Source organism: Lycorma delicatula, chromosome 1, assembly GCF_047948215.1.
Source record: "Lycorma delicatula isolate Av1 chromosome 1, ASM4794821v1, whole genome shotgun sequence".
Lineage (NCBI taxonomy): Eukaryota > Metazoa > Arthropoda > Insecta > Hemiptera > Fulgoridae > Lycorma > Lycorma delicatula.
This window is the reverse complement of record NC_134455.1, coordinates 51,809,009-51,818,450: the sequence shown is the minus strand read 5'-3', so window position 1 is coordinate 51,818,450 and position 9,442 is coordinate 51,809,009.

The following is a 9,442-nucleotide window of genomic DNA, read 5'->3' as shown; positions in this document are numbered from 1 at the left end:
TTTTGTGATTGATGAAGATATACGGTCACCACTTGTACTCCATTCGTGTGAAAATGACGGATGGGGTGAACCGATAATAGTAGACCGCTTTATAGGGCTTGCAGCGTATGGAATTGATGCTGAGGAGCCTTTTGCTCCCTATCTGCGTACGGGGGGACTATGAGCAGATCATAGAGGTGATGATGAATGCTCCATTCCTCACAACCAATTTCGATGGGTTGTAAGGTGGTATTATTCGCATCCCCGCTGGAGAGGAGGATGAAGAAAACGATTGGGATGATTGACAGCGAAGCTGTTGCAAAGACATGTTTAGAAAGCCTAATAAACAAAAGCCTGCACGCTTTTTCAGGCTTATAGACAGCCTGCACGCTAGCCAGCACTTCATCATTATGAATCGGCTTAATACGATTCGGGGAGGAAATCTATTACCGATTCAAAAGTGAAGCATTATAAAGATTTTTAAAAGGTAATTTTATATCTAATATATAATAATTTCATTGTTGATTTCAGATGCAATTCAACACAAGCGAGACTGTTATATGTCGGTACTATAAACCAGTTTGCGGAAATAGAGTACGTATTCGCCTGCTACCAAATAACATTTTATTATAAAAATAATATGACTGTAGATATTCCAACTTTCTTAAATGCTCAAAAAGTTAAACTGCGCGAGCTTTTATTAGGAGGCGCTTCCAATCGTTTAGGTCCAATTAAATTCAATTTGCTATTAGAGTGCACATATTATAAAGAGATAATATTTCAGTTTAGAGATATTACATTTAAGACGAAGAATTTACGATTTTTGAGCGAAGACTCCGTAGAGCTATCTATTAATAACCTGTTGCATGAAGAGGAAACATTTGTTGGTAAAGGCAGCGGATGGGCTCTACACAGTATAGACGGTTTGCTTGTGAGAAGAAACCGCTATGTTCCGCTAAGATCTTCATCATTCATCCCCTTACCTTACTCTATTTCCATTAAAAAGGCGATAATAAATCCTAAAAATGAAGATTATTTCTGCTTTAAATGGGCTATTCTATGTAGATATGTCGATGGACCGCATAGGGAGCGAGTTAATGCGCGCTATTTCAAACTTATTAATAAGTTCGACTTCAGCATGGTAGATTTCCCCACCACCATACATCAGATAAAAAGATTCGCTAGAGGGAATAATATATCAATCAATCTGTACGAGCTTAGTAGCAAAAGAGCAGTAGAACCTTTAATAGTTTGCGATAGCGAGCAAAAGGAACATTTTGACCTTCTTCTCCATCACTCTGAAGGAAAACTCCATTATTGCTATATAGAAAAATTTGAGATTGACAAAGCAGCTGACAAAGCATAATGGGAAAATAAGCATCTGAAGAAGACGTTTCACATTCTATAATGATCAATCAAAGTTGGATCAGCATCTGGAGTTGTGTAGAAACAATAATCCCTGCAGGATAATTTTGCCTAATCCCACAAAAGATGGTGAACACCTACACTGAAATTTAAAAAATCATCATCATAAATTACCCGTGCCGATAGTAGCTTATGCCGACTTTGAATGTTTGCTATCCTCTATTGACACATCCCCACACCATCATCCTCTAATTTCGGAAAAACATATACCAATGAGTTATTGCCTATATTTATTTCATCATCCATACCTCTTTGCCATAAGTAGTTAGAAGGGCTATTCCATCTGAACCGCTGCTGTATAGAGGTAAAGATGCCGCAAAACAATTCATTAATACTCTCAAATACATCCTCCAACCGCTAGACGAGCTGTTACAAGTTAATATAAAAATGTCATTGACTGAAGAAGATAGAAAATCTTTTAATCGGAATCATGTTGCGAGTTATGTTTAGAACCATTTTCAGATAGGCCTGTTAGATACCATTGCCATTTAACTGGTAGGTATCGAGCTGCTCTATGTCGAAAATGTAAGTTTAGATGACAGAATCAGAAATCTATCCCAATTTTCCTTCATAATGCTTCTAACTATGATTTCCATTTTATAGTGAAGGAATTAGGCTATAATGAAAATAGAATAAATGTAATAGCTAATACTACGGAAAAATATATTACTGTAAATATGTTACGAAGAACTTATCTGTACGATTTTTGGACTCATTTCGATTTATAGCTGAAAGTTTGGATAACCTAAGAAAGAACCTCCCATCCGATTTATTTAAACATGTTCGCAAATTCTTCAGCGATGATGATCTTCCCTTTGTGATGAAGAAGGGGATATATCCCTATGAATATACTACAGGATGATATATTCTCGATGAAACAGCTTTACCATCTAAAGAAAAGTTTTACAGCAAATTAACTGGTGCGCACATATCTAACGATGAGTATGAAAGAGCGAGAAAGATGTGGGAGCACTTTAATATCAAGAATTTAGGCGAATACAGCGATCTCTATCTCAGATGTGATGTCCTTCTGTTAGCTGATGTGTTTGAAAGTTTTAGAAGTCTGTGTATTAGGGAGTATGGATTAGATTGTTCCCATTACTATACTGTTCCAGGATTCGCATTCGATGCCATGTTGTTGAAGACTGAAGTTGAGCTTGATCTTATTATTGACTATGATATGTACATGTTTCTAGAGAGGGGTATACGAGGTGGAATAACAACTTGTGTGAAAAAACATGCCATAGCGAATAATCCATATGTAGAGGGTTACGATTCTAACTCGATTATTAATTATCTGATGTATATTGATGCAAATACCTTCTACGGTTGGGCTATGAATAGAAACCTGCCGTATAAAGACTTCGAATGGATCCCTGAAAAGAAGTTGGCTACAGCAATCGATTTCATTCTGGACATGGCAGATGATTCTGATATAGGATACATATTAGAAGTAGATGTAGAATATCCAGATCAGCTTCACGAACAACATAATGATCTACCATTTTTTTCCGAAAATGGACCACCAGGCTCCATTCAGCTTAAACTTCTGATTACTTTGTTACCGAAGAAGAGATATGTATGTTATTACATCAACATGAAACAGGCAGTCGAATATGGTTTGATTATAACTATGGTTCATAGAGTGCTCTAATTCTTTCAGAAGCCCTGGATGAAGTCGTACATTCAACTAAATACTGTTAACAGACAGAAAACAATTTTGCGAAAATTGTTTTGCGAAAAATAATTTTGAGAAGGAGTTAATGAATAATGCTGTCTTTGGAAAATGCATGGAAAACATACGTAAACGTATTAATTTAGAATTGGTTTAATCAGAAAAGAGGTTGATGAAACTTATCGCGAAACCCACATTTCAAGATAGACTAATTTATGCAGAAAATCTGTGTGCGGCTCAGATGCAGAAGACAAATGTAAAGTTAGATAAGCCTATATATGTAGGACTAACAGTTGTAGAGTTAAGAAAAACTTTAATATATAATTTTCACTATGATATAATGAGGTGTAAGTATGATAATAATATAGATTTGTTATATATTGATACTGATAGTTTTTTCTATGACATTAGAACGCCTGATTTTTATAGACATAGTAGACGACCCTCAACTTAAATGTTGGTTTGATACTTCCGATAATCCAACCGATCACCCTTGTTTTTCACTAGTTAACAAAAAGGTGCTTGGTAAATACAAAGATAAGTGTAATGGCGTTCCAATAAAAGAGTTTATAGGATTACGGGCGAAAATGTACTCATTTAAAACTGGCGATGATGCAGCGAAGAAGAGAGCGAAAGGCGTTAAAAATAATGTTGTGAAAAATATTACTTTCGATGATTACAAGCGTTGTTTTGAAGAGCCCAATCTACTGCTGTATAAGGATATGGTTTATTTCGTTCAAATAAGCATACTGTTGATACAATCATCACCAGTAAAGTAGCGCTATGCAACTATGATGATAAGAGAGTAGCTGTTGATCAGAAGAATACAATGGCATATGGAAATTGTGATATACCGATGGAGCTTAAAAGACTGTATGAGAACATGTAATCATAATAAATTAAATAGTAGGTAGGGTATAGAATGGAAAATTATGATAATGTGATGGAAAGCATATTTTCTCCAAAGCGCGGAAGTGTGTATACATGTCTTGTTGTTGAATAGGGATTCTTGTCTCGTCACTATTAAACGTGGTTGCAGCATAAGGATAGTAGGTACTAAACTCTTTACCTGCGATAAAAAATACTCCATCGATGGCATAATAGATGTAGGGAATGGCGTCCAACATCAGCAACTATTTTCCATGCTATATTCTATCATACTATTGTATTATTATGATTATGTACAACATACCATCTACGCACTTCCATACAACATCTATCACATACATTCTCATTTAACAAAAACATATACACGCACACTTACATAAACTCAGACACCTTAAACCACTGCGTATTAATGCGTAACGGTTCCCAAGGCCGTCACCAATTGGTGGAAAATGGTAAGGGGGTGTCTGTCTTATGTAAGATTATAAATTAATTATTTTAATATATTTTCTTTTTGTTACAGATTGGGGATGTTTCTTACAACTATCTCTAATAAGTGAAAGCTTCCTAGAATTGACTCTAACGGTTAAAAGCTTTGATGTAGTTGATATTGGATTCTCGACAGAAAGACTCTTCTCGATGTCACGTATTACCTAATAAAGTGGGAAGGAGTGGGATATGAAAATAGCGAGTGGGTAAGCAGTGAACTGTTGAATTGCTAAAAACTAATTGACGAGTTTGAGCGTAACTATAGAAGATGGTTAGGATTCGAGTGAGGAGAAAGTGAAAATTCTGATGTGGAATTTATTCCAGAGCCTACCCCTCCCTTAATTGATATTACGGATGAATCTATTTCGGCGTCTATTACTCCCAGCGTTTATTCAGATAAGTCAGATGCTGTGATTTATATAAAGAACCATAGAAATAATAATGGAAATATTGAATATCTCTACAGCAGGAAGTATATGAATGTAGTAGAGGATGAATGGATTTCTGAAGATGAATGCAGAAATTTAAAAAACTGGGTAGTAGACTATAGGAAAATAATTATTTTAATGATTTAAGATGCTGTCCAGAACCACAATATTGGAAAAATTAAATAGAATCACACATGCCATCGATAAGTGCAGGATGCTTTAGATGAATTGAGGAGATACATACGGTCTGAAATGCGAGCGACAACTATAGATCTAACCAACGGTGGAAGAGATGAGGATCATTTATCTTCTTCACATCTATACTTAATAGCGGAGAAGAATAAAGGGAGAAAACAGAACAAACAGATTTCAGCTTCTAAAAAGCGAATGCTGACTGCAGATCTAATTAGTGTTGGAAGTGATGATGATGATTTATCTTCGGATTTATACTTAAGAGTGATGAAGAATAAGAGAAGAAAACAGCGTGAGATTCCGGCTTGCGAAGAAGATGTAGTGGTAAATGTTACAAATGCATCCTCCATTTGTGATATATAGAACACCGCTACTGCATCAGGATCACGTTTGCATTATGAAGTTGATGGAAATAGAAGTAGCTTGATATTGAGAAAGATACTTCTCCACCTCAGTATAGAGATATATGTAATAATGGAAGGCATCCTCCACGTAATAGACACTAACGTGAAAAATAGTACAGCCACCGCAGTAAAACCTGTGATTAATACTACTACCATTTGAATGGAGGAGATGAGGAATATGGATAATCTTACGAATACTTCCATGAACAACACAGCCCCCGCTCGGCTAAGAAAAGAAGTATTGCAATCGCAAAATATTCAGATTTCAACGGAAGTATCCCATTTTTGGCCATCTTTGAATCAAATTACAAATGCAGAATCTAGGGAGTCGGGGAAAACAAGAACGGTAAATAATGTACATATTTACAATAACCTTTTTGATGACAGGCGGTTTAATTCTGGAAAATTCGAACTATCATTCAAAATTACTATGTGCATTTTTCTTTTCCTGCAAAAGGTGATATGAAAGATTAACTCTCTTCTTGTTCCTCCACCGATTTTTGACTCCACCATTTAGGTACGCTGATGATATTGCTAAATATTAAATTAGACTTAGCGGTTTAAAGGTAAGTGCGGCAATAAATTATCCGATAATACAATTAAATGTAGTTCATGAACTGCGATTATTTTCATCACATCATAGAGTGCACATCGACCATTATGAGAGGATGCTGTATTCAAGCATTAAATTCATCAGCTTATATTCCAATGTATATTTACTACATTAATAGAGCGCTGTATTGTGTTTTCTTTTATTATTAATGTTATATACCATATTTTTTAATTTTTAAGATACTCTCATCTGATTAAATTATAATAGTACTCTTAATTCGGTATGTAGAAAATAATGTTAAGTGAAAGGATTATAGTAAAATAAAATAAATTATTTTTAAAATAAAAAAATTTATTTAAATAAAAAATAAAAAATATATATATAAATTAAAAATAAAAAATATATATAAATTAAAAATAAAAAATATATATAAATTAAAAATAAAAAAATAAAAAATAAATATCTTCTTCACGCAGTCGCCTCCCTTATAACATTTCTTTTAAAATAGTGTCAAAATCCTCCTCCTGCATAGACTCAGAAAGCTTGATGGAGGGAGGTGGGTCATCATTCTCCTCCTGTGTAGACTCAGAAAGCCTGTGGGAGGGAGGTGGTACTACCTCAAAGCTAAAATTGCTACTCGAGGTAGCCCGCCGCAGTTGCTGCTCGTCTCGCTGAGTGGGGTCGACATTAACCCCAATCTGCGGTAATGCGACACATGCTGGCTCTGTTGAGCCGCTCACATCCTGTGTCGCGTCTACCAACATTGGTAGAGACCTCTCCTCAGCCGGCTTCGGGTTGAGCTCACCCACTCTTTCGGCCGATGGTCGGTTACAAGCATGCATGCAAAAACATTTGGCCATCATTTTCTGTCGATTGCTAATCTTCCCCGTATATCGAGCAAGATTAGCAATCTTTCTTTCATTTTTTCAAATTTCTCGCTCACTTCCTTATCTATCCGGCATATCCAATGTTGGTCTATCCGGAATCCAATGCGGAGGCGTCTGCGTGTTAGAAGATTTTTTAACGGTGGTGGAGGAGGTAGAAGGCGAGGATGTCACAGGACTTCTTCGTTCAGTTGTTGAAGCTGCAGACGTCGTTGATGTAGTTGTTGATGTTGTCGACGTCTGCGCATCCTCCTGCGCGGCGGTCGTAGGACTTAATACGACTACCGGAGGCGTTGGCAGTGTGGTTGTTGCAGCAGCCTCCAGAATCGCAAAAGACCTAAGGAGCGATGAGAAAGACGCTGTTGATGATATATAGGACGCTCTCATCGTCCTTACCCCAGATGTTGATGGGGTTGACCGCCGCGGTGACATCCTATTTGCTGTTCTTCCATATGGGTGAGATGGCGGGGTCGATGTTAGTAACGTTAACAGCAGAGGCGCTGCTCTCTGTCTCTTTTCTTCTTCCAGCCTCTGCCGCAACTGACCTAAGGCCATCTCAGCCATTAGCAGCCACTCCTCCATCGCTTGGATGCTATCGTCATTGTTGTTGACGTTGTTGTTGCTGCTGCTGTTCTGCATTTTCTGAAAAACGAAAATAGATTCGTTATCGATATGATAAAAAGGACATCTTTCCAATATAGTATTAATAGTCGGCCTGTAAGTTAATAGTTTGGATTAAGACCATGTTTATATCTAGCGAATAGTATGTTAGTTATTGATAAGAGAAAAGGATATCTTTCCAATATAGTATTAATCCTCTACCTATAAGAATAAGATTATGTTTATATCTAACAAATAGCATGTTTGATGGCAGTTTAGTTAAGTCTTTTCTAAATGTAGTTGTACTGTTAAGAGAAATATAATAAATAAATTAAGATTGTGTAATTTTCGTATATATAAATATATCTTTCTCTCTATACTGATCCTGACTATTTTTCTATAAGTAGAATATAGTCGAATAGATCGATAGACGATTTATAAATCATCAGACCAATAATATATCATCCTTTCTACTGATTTTTATTTTTTACTATCATGCATATAATCCTAACAATTTTTGTATAAGTAGAATATATCGAATAGATCTATAGACGATTTGTAAATAATAAATACTTCTTTCATCAGACTTAAAATATATTGCTAAAACTTTCTTTATAAATAAAATAAAATAAAAATTGAAGAAATACTTTGATTATGAATTTATATAAGGAAAATAGAAATAGAAAAATGTAAATTAAGATTATGTTAAATCTGTAATGATTTTGTATAAATAAATATATTTTCCTCTCTGCTGATTTTTTTATGTTTTACCATCGTACATATAATCCTAACTATTTTTCTATAAGTAGAATATAACCGACCGAATAGGTCTGTAGATGAGTTATAAATAATAAATATTTCTTCCATCAGACTTGAAATATAATAGTAAAACTAGAGTATTTTCTTTATGTATAAAATAAAATAAAAAATTGAAGAGATACTTAGATTTTGAATTTATATAAGGAAAAATAAAATTAAAAATTAGTTTTCTAAAATAAATTTAACTAATAATTAAAGTGAAAAATTTATAAAAATCAAAAAAAATTTATTCACAATTTTGAAGAAGTAAGTAGCTTGATGAAAATAGCAATACGTGATACTTCTGCTGTTGTAGAAAGTATTATGAATTTGATGAAGATTTTGCTCTTATTTATATGAAAACAGTTATAGTTATCAATTAAACTTTAAACAATTCATTTAATACATAAACCCAAATATGGTAGTGATAAACGAATGATAAATAAAACAATAGAATAATAATTATGACAGATAAATACATTCGACGTAAATGCAGTTAAAATAATCAGGTCCTTTAAATTAAGAACAATAAAGGTTCAGAGGTCATCAATTGATGTAAATATTATTGTTAAAATAATCATGTGCTTTAAATTGAGAACAATAAAGGTTCAGAGGTCATCAATTGTTGTAAATATTATTTCAGTAAACTAGTATGATAAATAAAGCAATAGAGGTTAAAAAGGCGCTAATTTACTATTTAGACAATTCCGATAAACTAATTGGTTGCATTATCGCAGCAGTGACTTTATTTGTCCGCTTAGTCAGACAATGAATAATTATGGCAATTAATATGGCGGATAAGCAATTAATATATTAAAGTCATCATTAGAGTGAGTAAAAATAATTTTTATATTATTTTCCAGTTAAATCTAGTTTAAAAGCAAAAAATAGCAAAAATTGCTAAAGTTTTATTTTTTTATGCATGTCGTATTGCAGTAAACAAGTCTGCAAGTCTGATAAAGCACTATTTTAATGAGGACTATTGTAATAAACAAGTCTGATGAGATCAAGTAGATCATGAATTGACGTAAGTCATATTGTAGTAGACAAGTCTGATAAAGGTTTATTTTAATAAGGTCAAGTATGACATCAATTATGACAAGTTATATTCAAATCGCTAATTACTAAGG